The sequence below is a fragment of the Bombina bombina genome, chromosome 3, assembly GCF_027579735.1.
Source record: "Bombina bombina isolate aBomBom1 chromosome 3, aBomBom1.pri, whole genome shotgun sequence".
Lineage (NCBI taxonomy): Eukaryota > Metazoa > Chordata > Amphibia > Anura > Bombinatoridae > Bombina > Bombina bombina.
In genome coordinates, this window is record NC_069501.1 from 79,786,497 (window position 1) to 79,804,796 (window position 18,300).

Here is an 18,300-nt window from a genome sequence, read left to right on the forward strand (position 1 = left end):
TGCTGTAAGATACATCTGAAAAATTGCTGTTATTTTAAAACTGTTATCTAGTTTGTTATATATTAGCGTTTTCCTACCCTTCTCCCTCACCGTGTCTACCTCATCATGAGCTTTTGAGGTAGATTTAACATTGGTCAAGTGAACATGATTCGCTGTAGCAGATCATGTCGATTCGACCTCGCTGTCGGCATTTAACATTGCACAAGCATTTCTGGTGAAATGCTTGTGCAATGCCGCCCCACACTCACTGGTGGCCAATCAGCCGCTAGCGGAGCCTTCAATTATCCCGATCGTATCGGATTGGGATGATTTCAGTCTGCCACCTAAAAGGTGGCAGAGAAGTTAAGGAGCAGCCAGTCTTACGAGCGCTGCTTCTTAACTTCCGTTTCAGGCGGACCTGAAACAAAGGGGGTTGAAAGCAGCATTCGCTGCTTGTTAAATCTACCCCTTTGCAAGGATGGAAAAAGCATTCTTTGAAATAGCAATGGGCATACTAGGTAGTTCAGATATGATTATTATATATTTAGCTATTAGTTGGCGATTATAAAGCAATATATATTTGTTTAAATACATCTTTACTAAATTATTATTACCTAAGCTGAATCTAGGCTAAACCACCTTAAAGGAAGAGAAGAGGGCAGGTCTACCCCATTCAGTTTCTTTAACTGCACTTGTGCAAATAACAATTCATGCTGAAATCTGATATATGTGTATTGGTTTGTGACTGGCTAGGAAGGGTTCTTTCACAAAATAAAGCTGTATTACTCATTATAAAATTCTTCTCAGACATGAGGGCCCATTATAATGCATCTTACATTTTGTGTACAATGTCCCTTTAAGCTACTCAAATTATAAATACAGTAGAACTAGTACGTTTTCTTACACTGGGATGGGTGAACACACAAAAAATATAAGACTATTTTTTTTTCTCAGGTTTTTTGGGGGGTTTCATTGGCGTTTACGCAAAACTAGAAGGCTAATTGATTCAATATTGATGACAACTGCTAATGTCCTCGGAAGCAGATTTTATAACCTAGCCAATAATACAAATCTATTGATTGATATTGAGTAATATTAAAATGACTCTTAAAAACCCATGCAAGGGCGCTTGTAACACATTGCAATAGACCCAATATCTGACGTTGCATAATAATAAAAACTCTAGTGCATCATGCTATAGCAGTGCTATTTTTTTATTTTTTTCGAGTCACGCACAAGAATGCAAGCAGTATAGAGCGCACAGCTTGTATTTGTGTACTTAAAGGACCACTCGATGCAGTACAATTGCATAATTAACAAGTACATAATTAAAAGACAAGGTAATAACACCTACTCTGAATTTCAAATAAACAGATTTTTTCTAACAATTCCCCCCCCCTATTTTGCCGGCCCCCTGTATCATGTGACAGACATCAGCCAATCACAGGCTAGTATACCTATACCCTGTGAGCTTTTGCACATGCTCAGTAGGATCTTGTTCCCCAGAAAGTGTGCATATAACAAGACACAATTTGATAATGAAAGTAAATTGGAAAGTGTCATTAAACTGCATGCTCTTTCAGAATCATAAACTGTTATCTTGACTTGCGTGTCCCTTTAAATTAAGCCAATGTTTAATATTTATTGTGGGTGCAGCAGTATGTTGTGTGCTATAGTGCTTATGTTGGAAAGAATGGATGTGCAATTTACCTCAGATAAACAGATTCTTATGAGGGCCCACACTGTAATCATTCATGGAGAATGAAGCTCAAGCTAAAGAATTGTGCTCAAGTAGTGGGGTTTTGTATATAGTTAACTTTCAATGTTAATTTTACATACAACACATTCACATGTACACACAAACACACATAAACATTTGACCCCATTCCCACTTCTGATTACCAATTTAACCCTTCCGCAAAACCTTGTTCATAAACCCTTTTATTTCATACTTTTTAAGCTTTTATTCACCGCCATTCATTTATTTTTATAGCATTTTAAAGTTTTTGAATGCACAATAGACAGCATTAATACCACAGTATTTCAGATTGGGCGTTATCTCAAAACTTACTGGATGAATGTAATAAGTGTGACTGCTGCTCCCCATTGAAAGAATAGGACATGCAATATAAGTATTGGGTGCAGTAAAAATATTTGATTTAAACATTTAAACCAACAACTTGTAATACCTAATCAAGTGTTATTGTTTGTGCAAACCTCAGTGCAAAATAAGGCTCTGCACATTATTAATTGCGCTCAACTTACTGGTTAAAAAAATTCATGCCACGATGTATGTAGAACAATCCATACATTCTTGAACTTGGTATTGTTGTTTGTTTATTACCAAGAGCTATGGATTATCCATATTGCTATTTATGATTATTTTATGGAAGTTTCATTAAGGTACAAAGACCAGTAGAGAGCATGAGATTAGTTTTTTAAACAAACAGTAGCTAAACCAACTTTAAATCAGAGTAGACAATAACCAAGAATGATAGAGGTTGACACACAAGGGTCAAAGGCAAACAGGGTTTATAGTCAGGGATACATTTTGACCACCGGTTTTCAAACGTATCTTCAGGCCTCCCTAACAGGCCACATTTTGAGGATATCTGAATTGGGGCACAAGTGAAATAATCAGCTTATTAGTAAATGTGGTAAATTTACCTGCTCTCATCCAAGATAATCCTGAAAATCTGGTCTGCTGGGGAGGCCTGAGGACAGGTTTGAAAACCAGTGATTTAGACTTATCACAGACTAGTGGACAAATAAAAATCTCTAAAACCTGGCATAACTATGAAGAATATTTTGCATAGGCAATATCTGTAGTCAAACACGAGCAGATATCTTTACAAAACTGTCCAGCATTTGGGTTTCTAAAGGGAGAGGATGCAGGAATATCTGATGGCGTAGCTGCTGCCACAGGCGCAGCATGGCGAGCACAGGATTTACAACAAATCTTATAATGAACAATTATATGGCTACTTTTCTGGAGGAGAAATGCCAGAAAAAAAAATCTTGGGTGGAAAATTCTCAAAAAGAACCATTTTTCAAGGCTTTATCACATCCAACCTATTGGAAAGAAACACACAACTTTTGGTAATTTAAAATATTCTGGATAATTTATTATTATCATCAGTTATTTGTAGAGCTAAATGTTGTTGTCATTCTTTTTAAAGGAAGATGAAACCGGCAACATTTAAATCTTTCATGATTTAGGTAGAACATACTATTTTTAACAACTTTCCAATTTAATTCTATTATCTCATTTGCTTCGTTATCTTTGTCTCCTTTGTTGAAAAAGATACACAGGTAGGCTCAGGAGCTAGCTGCTGATTGGTGGCTGGACATATATGCCTCTTTTCATTGGCTTACCAATGTGGTCATCTAGCTCACAGTAGTGCATTGCTACTTCTTCAATAAAGGATATCAAAAGAATGAAGTAAATTAAATAATAGAAGTAAACTGGAAAATTGTTTAAAATTGTATAAATCATGAAAGAAAATGTTGTGGTTTCATGTCCCTTTAAATACACCTGGCACAGAGAGTTTTGTAGGCAAAGCTGATAGACTCCCAGTATCTTAGGAGGTAGAGTGTAGATGAGATTGGATTTCTGTAACCTAGTTGAATGGTTTGACATAACATGAATATAATTTAGTGATTGTTTATTTTTATGCAAACCCTTAGCAAAGGGTCAACTCATAAGGTCTTTTGTCTTCTATACTAACAGATGTAGACTTCACAGGCTGTTTGTTTGTTTCCGGACAGTATGGTGAGGTCCATCAGTACAGTGAGGTCCGTCAGAACAGTGAGGTCCGTCATTACAGTGAGGTCTGTCAGTACACTCAGGTCTGTCAGTACAGTGAGGTCCATCAGTAGAGTGAAGTCTGTCAGTAGAGTGAAGTCTGTCAGTACACTGAGGTCCATTAGTACATTGAGGTCCATCAGTACAGTGAGGTCTGTCAGTACAGTGAGGTCCGTCAGTAGAGTGAGGTCCGTCAGTAGAGTGAGGTCTGTCCGTACAGTGAGGTCTGTCCGTACAGTGAGGTCTGTCCGTACAGTGAGGTCTGTCAGTAGAGTGAGGTCTGTCAGTACAGTGAGGTCTGTCCGTACAGTAAGGTCCATCAGTAGAGTGAGGTCTGTCAGTACAGTAAGGTCCGTCAGTAGATTGAGGTCTGTCAATAGATCGAGGTCTGTCAGTACAGTGAGGTCTGTCAGTACAGTGAGGTCTGTCAGTAGATTGAGGTCTGTCAGTAGAGTGAGGTCTATCAGTACAGTGAGGTCCGTCAGTAGAGCGAGGTCTGTCAGTACAGTGATGTCCGTCAGTACAGTGAGGTCCCTCAGTAGATTGAGGTCTGTCAGTAGATTGAGGTCTGTCAGTAGAGTGAGGTCCGTCAGTAGAGCGAGGTCCGTCAGTAGAGCGAGGTCTGTCAGTAGAGCGAGGTCTGTCAGTAGAGTGAGGTCTATCAGTAGAGCGAGGTCTGTCAGTAGAGTGAGGTCTGTAAGTAGAGTGAGGTTCATCAGTAGAGCTTCCGTCAGTAGAGTGAGGTCTGTCAGTAGAGTGAGGTATGTCAGTAGAGTGAGGTCCATCAGTAGAGCTTAGGTCAGTAGAGTGAGGTCTGTCAGTAGAGTGAGGTCCATCAGTACACTGAGGTCTGTCAGTACAGTGAGGTCCGTTAGTACACTGAGGTCTGTCAGTACAGTGAGGTCCGTCAGTACAGTGAGGTCCGTCAGTACACGGAGGTCTGTCAGTACAGTGAGGTCCCTCAAAGAATTTTAGAAACACAGATTTCCCCTTGAGAGATGTTTATCTCACTATTCATGCTCTGTGTGTGGGAGAGAGACTCCTATATTAAAATATAAGGTCTAAAAAGATTTTCTGTGATATCTCTCCATGGCACAAAGTTTTTTGATAATCGGGCCCCTAGTAAGCAAGAGAAAAATGCAGATGTGTGATAACCAGGCTTAAAGGGGTATCAAACGCAAAAAAAAAAAATTCATTACTTCTATTACCAAATATGCTTTGTTTTCCTGTTGCCCTTTGTTGAAGAGATACCTAAATAGGTAACGTGCACTTGTTGGGAGCACTACATGGCAGGAAAGAGTGCTGCCATCTAGTGCTCTTGTTAATGTATAACATTCTTGCAAAACTGCTGCCATATAATTCACATGCACGCTCCTGAGCGTACCTTCCTGCTTTTCAACAAAGGATAAAAAGAAAACTAAGAAAGAAATTGGAAAGTTGTTTAAAATGGTATGTTCTATCTGAATCATGGAATAAAAATATTGGGGTTTATTTCCTTTTAAGGGAAATAATCCAGGTGGTTTGTGATGAATGATACACAATGATTATATTGTCAAGTCACAGATATTGCTATAGATTTTGTAATTCTATCTTTGACAAAATCATATCATATGCTGCTGTATCTTTAATCACAGATTAGGTTTATGGCTTGTTAAATAATTTCTTAATTAAACATATCTGTGTCTCAATGCAAGCATTTTCTGTAAATCATAGGTTAATAGTTTGTTTTTAACCAATTGAATTGTTGAGGGTATTTGGAAAGGGTTGTGTATGGTGTTTTTTAATATGTCTGTGAGCTGAAATGCATTAGATGTAGTGCTATGCCCATGCTTTTAATCTGTATATGTTCTTAAGTGAATGTTTAACACTAATGGCCAGATTACAAGTGGGACACTATTTAGCGCTTTTTCTCGCATGCAGACACCGCCAGAAGTAAACTTTTAACGTGCACAGATTAGCGCACGTTTTACAAATTGAAACTAAAATGTTTGTGTGCAAGCGAAAGCCAACGTACATTAATTTCAGGACTCCAAATATCGCTACCGCACTAACTTATTCTCCCAATTAATTGGAAAAAAAAAACTAATCGCTCAATCGCTAATCCAACAGGAGTTAAACCTACAATGCTAACCCAAAGGTAGTTATGAATGTTTTACATTCCAATGTTCTTCACATAGATAGAAAAAAATGTTATATATTTTTTTAATTTGCATATATATATATATATATATATATATATATATATATATATATATATATATATATAAATCAATGTAAATATTTGCATAGGAAATTAGCATATCTAGGCAAGATTTGCTTGCTTTTTCCCAGAAATACTTAATATACAATGTTACCAATGCACAAGAGAATTCTGGGTAAGATATGCAAATTAGATATGCAAATTCTCAGGTTTTTTTGCTTCAAAATACTGTTTTAGCACAGCAATCCTTTTAACAGGACTATTGCAGCAAACCAGAAATCACTCACTAGACAGCCTGTTTCGTTCTTTTTGGAACTCATCAGTAGGAGATAGATTTATGGTTGCTGCATTGGTAAAGCTATTTTCATGGTTAAACCAAAATTCATTAAAATTATGGGGGGAGATAAAAAACTGAAATTAAAATCCTCCATGTCTCAAAATTAAATGAATGTAAATATTTGCATAGGAAATTAGCACATCTAGGCAAGATTCCCCGCTTGCTTTTTCCCAGAAATACTTAATATACAATGTTACCAATGCACAAGAGAATTCTGGATAAGATATGCAAATTAGATAGGAAAATTCTCAGTTTTTTTGCTTCAAAACTATACTTGCTCTTTTTGGAACTCATCAGTAGGAGATAGATAGATGGATTGATGTGTTAAAAAAGTATTTTGAAGCAAAAAAACTGAGAATTTGCATATCTAATTTGCATATCTTACCCAAAATTCTCTTGTGCATTGGTAACATTGTATATTAAGTATTTCTGGGAAAAAGCAAGCGGGGAATCTTGACTAGATGTGCTAATTTCCTAAGGAAATATTTACATTGATTTAATTTTGAGACATGGAGGATTTTAATTTCAGTTTTTTATCTCCCCCCATAATTTTAATGAATTTTGGTTTAACCATGAAAATAGCTTTACCAATGCAGCAACCAGAAATCTATCTCCTACTGATGAGTTCCAAAAAGAACGAAACAGGCTGTCTAGTGAGTGATTTCTGGTTTGCTGCAATAATCCTGTTAAAAGGATCGCTGTGTTAAAACAGTATTTTGAAACAAAAAAAACTGAGAATTTGCGTATCTAATTTGCATATCTTACCCAGAATTCTCTTGTGCATTGGTAACATTGTATATTAAAGGGACACTGAACCCAAAATTTTTCTTTCGTGATTCAGATAGAGCATGCAAATTTAAGCAACTTTCTAATTTACTCCTATTATCATTTTTTCTTCGTTCTCTTGCTTTCTTTATTTAAAAAAGAAGGCATCTAAGCTATTTTTTTGGTTCAGACCATGGAAAGCACTTGTTTATTGGTGGGTGAATTTATTCACCAATCAGCAAGAACAACAAAGTGTGTTCACCAAAAATGGGCCGGCATCTAAGCTTACATTCTTGCATTTCAAATAAAGATACCAAGAGAATGAAGAGAATTTGATAATAGGAGTAAATTAGAAAGTTGCTTAAAGGGCCACTGTAAGTAAATATTTTCTATGCCTGTTACTAACTACCCCAAATACGCTTTTTATCAATAGCATTTCATTAACATATCTCTACCGTTTATCAGAAATCATGTCTGCAAATTTAATTGTTTTCCAAACCCACTCCGTGGGTATCCTTTGCTCTGTATCAATCCGTTTACAATACCTATGTTTCAAAATGGCGCTTTAAACACAAAGTTATTGGTTTAAGTATTTTGAACACTCAGTGCTGAAAATAGTGGGCAGGATAACGTGACATCATCGGCGAATAAAATATATAACTTTTAGAACGTTATGAAACTTCGTTTTGGAAAAAATATAGGTCAGTAGGTTTTAATTAATGTTTATTAACTTTAATATGTTAGTTGTTTAGCTTAAAAATTATAACAGAAAGTAATCCTTTAAGATTGCATGCTTTATCTGAATTACAAAAGAAAACATTTGGGTTCAGTGTCCCTTTAAGTATTTCTGGGAAAAAGCAAGCGGGGAATCTCGCCTAGATGTGCTAATTTTCTATGCAAATATTTACATTGATTTAATTTTGAGACATGGATGATTTTAATTCCAGTTTTTTATCTCCCCCCATAATTTTAATAAATTTTGGTTTATATATATATATATATATATATATATATATATATATATATATATACACACAAAGGCGAGATATTCTAAGAAGTCTCCTTTGTACGGCGAGACCCTTAAACAAATTTGAGAAACACAAATTTTAACTTGAGGCATTTTTATGGTGCTATGTAGTGTTCTTTGTGTGAAACAGAAACTACTACATTAAAATACAAGGTCTAAAAAAAATTCCAAAGATTTTACGGTATTTCTCTCCATGCCTGCAAGGTTTTGAATATCAGGCCCACAGTATTAAAGAGTCCCTATACTTCAAATTACATACTCTAGTGAATTAGAGGATGTCATTTTTTTACTATAATGCCCCTTTAAACATATTATAATACAATCTCAAGAGTTTAATTCAACTGAGTGAATACAAATATTTTAATTCATAGAGCTGTCGGCCTACACCTTCTTTAGTTGCGCAATGTCCCATTAAAATGCAAGTGCAACAGGTGGAGATTTCACAGCTATAAATTACATATTGCAATAATAATAATAATAATACGATTTAAGCAAATTATGTCATTACATATTTTTAAGAGAAGTGATAAGCAGCTGCTATGACTGTGGCATGGCTCAGAGCAACAAACTGATGCCTTACATTCCGAGACTGATATTTCTTCCTCATTTAACACCAGAGTTATGAGCTGTAAACATCCTCCACATACAATGAATATTTAACACCACTCACCATGTGGTGGCTGTGACTGAGAAGGGACGAACAGACCTCCGGTCCCTTCTGTCCCAGTCTTTCTCACTTATAGTAAAGCTTTCACAATCCTGTCCAGATTACTGATTTTTGCACGCTGGCTGATTTATGTCATGTTTAGCCAGATGATACATCACAGCATTTACATTATGGGTGATTAGACATTCATATGCTTCCTAAAGTGCTGTATCAGGGACAGCTCTGCGTAAGTCACTAACTGTTACAACCATCTACTGTTCAACGATACGTGTACAGAGGGGAAAACGTCACTCTCACAGGATCACTGACTTCCAAGAAAGGTTTTGCAATACGCAACAAGTAAATATGGCTTCACAAACCAGATGTTCGTCTACACTAATGGGTGTAAAGTTTTGCTTTGTAAAAAAAAAAAAAAAAAAAAACATACTGAAAGAAAGATGTTTTACAGCTGTAGAAATATAATAATAATAAATATGCTTTATGGATAGGGTGACCATATTGTCGCTTTAAAAAGGGACACATGAAAAATACATATGTCAGGATTCTTATACAAAACATTTCTTTAAAGCGGCAATATGGTCACCCTATTGATGGACCACAGACACAAGTCAGATTTAAACTTCAAGGATATCCACATCTGCAGATTAATTAGAAGATCTCTGAGTTTTTAATCCACCTGCTCTTTTTTAAAATGAAATGAAAAAATGTTTTTCATTTTCACAAATAAATATCTAATAAAACATCACTATCAATAAACAATGGACCTTATCCCATGTTTTTAAAAAACAATTATTATCAGGGCACTACATGCTTCTTTATATCTGTCCCTAACCAGGTCAGTTGGCAACGATTGTTAGATGATAAAGTGGCCTCTCCAGAGACCACATATGTATGGGTGGAAACAGTCAAAAGTAGAGGGGCTTTGCCAAAGATCTAATATATTTAATATATATTTTCCCACAAAAAATGTAACATTTCCCAAAGCCCCGCCAATGTTTTTTGGCAAGGCCACAAAATAGGAGGGGTGGAGCCACATGCATATTGTGGGAGGAGTCAGACATGTAGTGGGCGGGGTGTGCCACTGGTGGTCTGGGTGGAGTCTGGACGTATCTTTTAATTAAATGATGTCCTTTAAACACTATTGCCAGCCAACTAACATATATAAACCCTCGTGTTTTAATAAAAACATGCACAAACAAGTAAATTCAGCAGATATAAACTAACCATACAGCATCTTTAGATAATGAAATGGTAATGTTTAATAACAAAATGCTCTTTTATTTAATTTGCCACCAGGCACACTGCTTTGCTGATCCTCACAAGGACATACCTGGGGAGCCAATCAGGAGCAGTGTATTTACATATTGGCCAATCAGTGTTTGTGTCCTGCGTAGGAGTGGCATGGGAAGACACCAGATTTTACAACGCTATCTATTTACTTGGCAGGGGTTTAGCACCTATTAAATAAATAGATTTTGTCCAAAAATAAAAAGAGCATTTTATTTTTACACTTACGTGCCCCTTGAAAAGTAAACAGTGGAAATTCTCCTGGCAATGATGTTTCTTGCATAAGTAAAAATAGGTGATTAGTAAAAAAATAAAAGTCTATTCATTACTACGCACAGCTGCCAGTAGTCTTCAGTCTGCCCTGGTTCTTTCCCACGTCTTATCTCATTGCTGTGACACTGAGTTTTCTGTTTCAGAGATTTCTATATATTTGTTTCCTAAAATCAAGATTTTCTCAAGCTCTGCACTCTTTTGCTTTGTAATTGTCTTTAACGTCTTTCTCAGACTTTCTGCAGTTCTTGCACAAAACCCAGATGATATGTACAGACCAACAAGAGGGGGCGCCTGACATATTTTGGAAACAATAGTTAAAGGGACACTAAACCCAAATATTTTCTTTCATGATTCAAGTAGAGAATACAATTTTAAACAACATTCCAATTGACGTCTATTATCTATTTTGCATCATTCTTTAGATATCCTTTATTGAAGAAATAGCAATGCACATGGGGGAGCCAATCACACAAGGCATCTATGTGCAGCAACCAATCAGCAACTACTGAGCCTATCTAGATATGTCAAGAGAATTAAGATAATGATATAATAGAAGTAAATGATTTTTTTTTAAAAATGGCATACTCTTTTTAAATCACAAAAGAAAAGATTTGGGTTTCATGTCCCTTTATGTCTAAAAAAAAAAAAACAAGCAAAAATAAATGTGTTCAAGATCTTGTTATTTATTCTACAAAGAAAAATGAGTGTTACAGAAAAGAAAGGAAAATGTAGGGGAAAAAATAGAAAATGTTCAATCTGAAAGGGGCATTGTAGTGTAAAAATAAAATACCCTCCAGAGGTTTAACACAGAAATAAGAGTTTGCTTACTAATTAAATTATCTACCAAATTAGAGCATTATTATGAATACAGCAGAACATTTCTTTAAAGGGATAGGAAACCCCAAAATTTTCTTTCATGATTCAGAAAGAGCATACAATTTTAAACAACTTTCCAATTTACTTCTATTATCTATATTGCTTCGTTCTCTTGGTATCCTTTGTTGAAAAGCATACCTAGGTAGGCCAAGGAGCCTGGATTTGTGGCTACACATATATGCCTCTTATCATTGGCTTACTGATGTGTTCAGCTAGCTCCCAATAGATCATTGATGCTCCTTCAATAACAGATACTAAGAGAATTAAACAAAATGAATCACTTGGAAAATTGTATATTTTTCTGACTCATGAAAGAAAATATTGTAGGTTTCATATCCCTTTAACGCTAATAAAATTACTCAAAGCAATTTCTGCTTTTCATTTCTTCATCAGCACTATTTTTGCCTCTGGAAACAAAAGAAGGGATAAGACTAAAGTTATAAGAAAACATGACAGATAACGAAAATCCTGCGGAGCATTGCTAGTTTATGCTGGTGCTGCAGGTTATGGCCGTAGTCACACTGCGCACTTGAGATTGTGAAAGATAAATATTTTGTTCTCCTCTGTGTGTTATAGAGCGAGCGGAGCCCACATGGCAACACGCAGCATGACACTTCACTTCTAAGAATCATCTCATTCTTGTAACTGTCACAGATCCAAGTTTTTCTTGTAGTTGTGCCAGAACTGTCTTAAAGGGACATAATAGGGCGATCATAAGATGCATTAGCGCATTTTATTACTGCACTGTTTATGACAGGGAACAATGTATTTAAGGGAACATAGCAATACAAAAAAGAAAATGCTAGTATGTGTTAGAGCTGTGTTTCTCAATTACAGTCCTCAAGGAGCTCTAACAGGCCAGATTTAAAGGATTTCCCTACCTGAGCACAGAACTGTTTTTAAGGGACAATCTATTCCAGAATTTTTATTGTTTAAAAAGATAGATAATCCTTTTATTATCCATTACTGAGTTTTGCATAACCAACATGGTTATATTAATACACTTTTTATCTCTGTGATTACCTTGTACCTAAGTCTCTGTAGCCTGCCCCCTTATTTCAGTTATTTTTACAGACTTGCATTTTAGCCAATCAGTGCCCTCTAATAAGTAACTCCACGGGAGTGAGCACAATGTTATCTATATGGCACACATGAACTAACACCCTCTAGCTGTGAAAAACTGTAAAATGCATTCAAATAAGTGGCGGCCTTCAAGGGCTTAGAAATTGGCATATGAGCCAAAGAATACCAAGTGAACAAAGCAAATTTGATGATAAAAGTAAATTGGAAAATCGCTTAAAATTACATGCCCTATCAGAACCATGAAAGTTTAATTTTTACTCGACTGTTCCTTTAATGACTGAGCTAATGAACATCCTCAGAAGGGAAATACTGGAATACAATTGTTAGAGCATTTTATTATTGCACTACTGCTTGCATACTGTTCAATAAACACATAGTTAAAGTTAGCTCCAGAGGCTTGGGACTAGCTGGACTCATCTGGTGAGCCAATGACAAGGGGCATATGTGCGTAGCCACCAATAACCAGTTGGCTTAAGGTAGCACACTACTGCTCATGAGCCGAACTAGATATGCTAAGTATTTAGTTATTTGTTTAAAAATGTGCTGTGAATGCATTTTATATGCTGAAAACTACAAGGTTTATTGCGCTTCATCTCTTTTACACACGGTCACAGACTTGTCTATGGGCAAAAGTGCAACCTCTCAGTAATGTTATAAACAGATAGGAGTCTAGATTCAATGAAACTCTCCCCAGTATACACTGTATATAGCACTGTAGACATAATGATTTGCAGCTTTTTGATTTCCAAGAGTAAGTAACATTAATTTCTATGTTTACTATCCCTTTAACAATTTTCAGGCAAAAAAAAATATGTTGGGTAGTATGTCCCTTTAAACGTACATTCAATGGCGTATTTAGGTTTTGTGCTGCCCTAGGCACTCAAAATTCTGCTGCCCCCCCCCCCCCAAAGGTTTTAGGTCTTTTTTCCTGTTAATATTTTTTTGGGTCAGTGTGTAAAATGTTTTTGTTTTGTTTTTTTCATAACAATTAAAAAGAAAATGGGCTAGCAAAACACTTGCATTTGGGCCGGCATTTAAACTTACATTTTTGCATTTCAAATAAAGATTCCAAGAGAATGAAGAAAACTCATAAGTGTCCAGGAAAACATGGCCGAGGTGGCAACCCAATGTCTGAGTGATGAGGCAATGGCAATATGAAATCTCACTGTAAAAGCTGTAATTGAAACAGTAATAGCTTGTACTATTCTGTTTTTACTGTAATATCCATTTCATTTTCTCTCACATGACAACTTAAAGGGAATGAAAAGTGCACTATTGGTTTCACGTAGTTAAAGGGCATTAAAGGGAAATGTCAAAATTACACTTTCATGGTTTACATGCTATTTTAGGAGACTTTTTAGTTTACTTCTATTATGAAATGTATCTTGTTAATTTGGTATTGTGTGTTGAAAAGTTACAGTATATATAGGTAGGCTCTGAAGCAACAATGCACTACTGGGAGCTATCCATTAATTGGGGGCTACACACATCTCGTGTCATTGGCTCACCTGGGGCGAGATTACATATGCGGCGTCGCCCGCAAAAGCCGGCGTCGGCTGTTTTTAGTCGGATATTTCTATCACATATATGGCGCAGCATATAAATGTGGCACGTATATTTCCCATAAACTAACATAGAACCGGCGTCGCATGTCGGTATCACATATTTAGCACAAGGACTTACGCAGCGAAAAGGGAGAAATTTTACTCCATTTTCACCTCACCTCACATAAGCAGACGCAGCAAGCCTTGCGCTGAATATGTATGCACCGTAACTCCCTGGAGTCTTAACAAACACCTAAAGCATGTGCAATATCTACCTGTCAACCGCCATCCCCCCACCGCAATAACTAAATAAAATGTATTAACCCCTAATCCGCCAACCCCCACATCACAAAGTACCTAATAAAATATAAACCCCTAATCCGCCAACCTCCACATCGCAAAGTACCTAATAAAGTTTAAATCCCTAATCCGCTATCCCCCTGCAACGCAATATACCTATTAAAACTATTAACCCCTAATCCGTCATCCCCAGACAATGCAAAGTATCGAATTACACTATTAACCCCTAATCCTCCAAACGCCACCACGCAATATACCTAATTAACCCCTAAGCCGCCATCCCCCACAACGCAAAGAACTCATCTAATCACTAAGCCCCCTAACCTAACACCCCCTAAATTAACCCCAATTACATAAAATAAAAAGACTACCTTACTAATAAATTAATTAAAAATTACCAAAATAAAAAAATCCTAACTTTATTAAAATAAAAAATCCTAACATTACATAAAAAAACTAAGATTAAATAAAAATAAAAAAATCTAATATTATAAGAAATAAAAAAAATCTAAAATTACAGAAAGAAAATAAATGAAATTATCCAAAATAAAAAATGTAAACATAATTTAATACCCCTATAAAAATAAAAAAGCCACCCCAAAATAAAAACATCCTAATCTAAGAATAAACTACCAATAGCCATTAAAAAGGGCCCGTTGTAGTCAACTGCCCTGAATCAATCAGCTCTTTTACCTAAAAAAAAGTACAAATTAACAGTAAAACCCCCCCACCCACCCAACCCCCTAGAAAAACCTAAGCTACCCATTACTCCTAAATGGGCATTTGTATAGGCATTGTCCTTAAAAGGGCAATCAGCTCTTTAGTGCCCATTAAAAAAAAAATCCTTAATCTAAAAAAAACACCCAAAAAAACAAAACCTAACAGTAACCCCGACATAGGTACTCACCATTCCTGAAGTTCGGTGGTTAAGGTGTTCTTCCAGGCGGCTCCAGCTTCATTCAGCGCGGGGACATCTTTCTTTATCCGGAGCGAAGGCGGCACGGATCGAAGGCGGCACGGAACAGGAATAGCAGCCGCAGAGACATCCAGCGTGGAGGATCCTCTTCATGCGATCGTCACCGCCTACTGAAGATTGAATGCAAGGTACCTGTTTTATATTGGGGTAACTTGCATTCCTATTGGCTGAAATTTTCTAATCAGCCAATAGGATGAGAGCTACTGAAATCCTAATGGCTGATTTGAACAGTCACTGGCAACTCCAGAAATGTCTATTTCTGCACATTTCTGAACATCGCCATTTTATCTTACGGCAGTATCTGAGTTGCACTGAAACCAACACTGCATATGTAATCTCGCCCCTGATATGTTCAGCTAGCTTCAAGTAGTGCATTGTGTGATGGGTATACTCAAAGCGCCAGCGAACACCTATTAGCCTGGGAGAGGTGAAACCTAGCTAGCACCTAAAAAACTACAAGTGTGGGAGGGGTCCCAGGCGCCAACTGACGGAGGCTAGGTGTACTACAGCTGTTTAATAGAATACAGAAATTTAATAAAAACAATATAAAAACAGTATATACATATACATATTCTCATGGATCCATGGTTAATAGCAGGAGATATAATACAATCAACATAAAAACATTAGACCACAGTTAAAATACAATTGACACGATTAATGCTAGTACAAATATATGTACTGGCTGATGCAGTCCTTATATAGCAAAGCGTTCAAGTTAAATGGTCTGCTCCAGGGAGGTATGGTGAGACCAAAAAATGATATCCAAATGTGACACCGGGAAAAACAGTGATCGAAGAATAAGTTAAAAAATTCAAAAATTATTCAAAAATAATATATGTGAATTCTGGTGCTCCTGTCAAAATCGTAAAAATGGGGATTCAAAAGTGAGGATATTCAAAAGAAAAAAAGGAAAATGGATGTAGAAAAAACTTTCTGGTGTAGAAGGTAAAATAATATAGTTCCACAAAATAGACAGTTAGTTATAGTCTGTTAGCAAATAGAATAAAATAACAATTCAGTGTGGAAAAATCAAATGTAGTGTTATATCCAAGTGAAAAACAGAATGGGAAACTTGGAGTGCTGGCTCCTTAGTGCAGCGTGATGTGCAATTGAGACAACGGTCTCAAACAAGAGTGAGGAAAAAACTCCAAAAAATAGAATATAAAGGAACTCGTCAAACAAACCTGTGGAAAAAACAAAAGACAGCAATGTGCAGAAAATCAAAGACAATCAGCTAAGATTGAAATTAAACTCACCAGTACTGGTCTACGCGTTTCTGCCTTATATAGGCCTTTTTCAAGACCCCTCCCACACTTCAAGTAGTGCATTGTTGCTCTTAAGCTGATTTAACTATGGGTTCCATTTATCAAGCTGCTTATGCAGCTTTGGAGGCCCTTCGCTACAGGCAAGCATGAGCGAGCCAGCAGCCGATAGTTAAAGGAACAATAAAGTAAAAATTAAACATTCATGGGTTGGATAGAGTATGCAATTATAATCAAATTGATGATTTTACATCTATTATCATTGCTTGTGCAATGATAAATATGGGCAGCACATTGCTGCCCGCTGTCTGAGAACCTTGTCTGTCTAGGCTTTATTATATGGGGCCATATAAATATATATATGTAAACATAGCCAGCAGTAGAAATTGCACTCCTACTGAAAGCTAGGAGAGAGAAGCCATACAAAATAATTTTAAATTGTTCTCTCTAAGTATTGGATTTTGGTATATAGACATAGATAATATAAAGAAGCATGTGTGTGTACAGAAAGTGATAAAACACAGAGATCTGATTTCCCATTTTAATTGGCTGTGGTTTCAAATAACAAAAAAAACTAAAGAAGCAATTTCTCATAGATTTTATGCTCTGCGGCTGGTATAACAAGTCATTGAAAACAGAATAAGGGGAAACAATTTTCCAGTACATTGTCCCTTTAATATCCCTTTAATCTTTCTTTAATGCCACCTTAAATTTAAAAAGTTATCATGAGCATTCAAGTTATTTTACATTGCCAAAATGGAAAAGGTTTTACACCCTTGGTTATAACTAGATTTGTCCATATAACACATCGCTTACCATTGCTGAACAGCAGAATTTCATTTTATTACTCAAACAAGAACTACCATCCTTATAATAAAATGACAACTGACTATCTCATGCCAGCATTGTAAAAGGAGGGAGGGAGAATAAAGTTATACATTTGTATTCACACAATCATTTCTATGTGGCAGTGTATAAAATTATGTGTAAAAGACTATTCTAAAAATGTCATTTGTGTCATAAGTAGATTTTGAACAACACATTTGTATGACTGTTAAACCCCTGTTTATGTATATATTTATATATCTTTATATTGTTTGCAGGGTTATCCTAAAGTAACCTGTTGTAGCATAGACATCTACAAAAAAGAAAACAATTGAATATTGACCATGTCCTGGGTTGGACTATAATTCATCTGAACATTGTACTTCACCTTCACTAATGTGAGCACAGGAGCACCAGGAAGAAAAGGGTAATTATCATCTTTACACAATGGCAGCCATATATTTACAGTGTATTTAGTTGTGTTTGCTTACGTAATACTGCTTGACCCTCTATGTCACTATGAGATGTCCAGATGCTTATAACTTTATGCCAACAGTGGCTGTAAAAAATACACTACAGAGGAACACAAAGTGCAAGTTTCCTAAAGAATTATCCATTTGGTGGTATTTACTAAAGCATCAATCTCCTAACAAAATATAAGCCCATCATGAATACACATAGAGAAAAATATATCAAGCTGCAGACAGATGAGTTGTCAAGCAGAACCCACTGCCTGCAATCTCCTGAGCTCTCTAGTGAAATCCTGTCCCCTAATCTTTGGCAATGAATACTGTGATAACAGGACCTGTCAGTCACGCCAGGTAGACAGGTTTGGACTGATATCTCTCAGCCACCTTTGAAGTGATAGAGAGAATAAAAGGCAGGAACTGCTTTATAAAGGAAGACAATATCCAAATGTTAAGCACTTAAAAGTGTTGCAGTATATCTGTAAAAAGATATATTTTATATATAGTTTAAGGAAGTTTACTATGAAATCTCAAGGGATTTCAGTGAAATTTCATGAGATCACAGTAAAGCAAAGCATGACCTCAGCACTGCTGATGCTGATTGGCTGTTTTTTCAACTGCTGC

General features: G+C 36.2%; 1 protein-coding gene across 1 annotated transcript in view; it reads left to right on the forward strand.

Annotated features, from left to right (window-relative positions):
* Positions 1–18,300, forward strand: part of GJA5 (gap junction protein alpha 5) — a 103,065-nt gene that overhangs the window by 75,027 nt on the left and 9,738 nt on the right. The window contains exon 3 of the mRNA XM_053705890.1: positions 17,488–17,636. The gene's annotated coding sequence lies outside the window, so the exon portion shown is untranslated. The remainder of the gene's footprint in view (positions 1–17,487; positions 17,637–18,300) is intronic.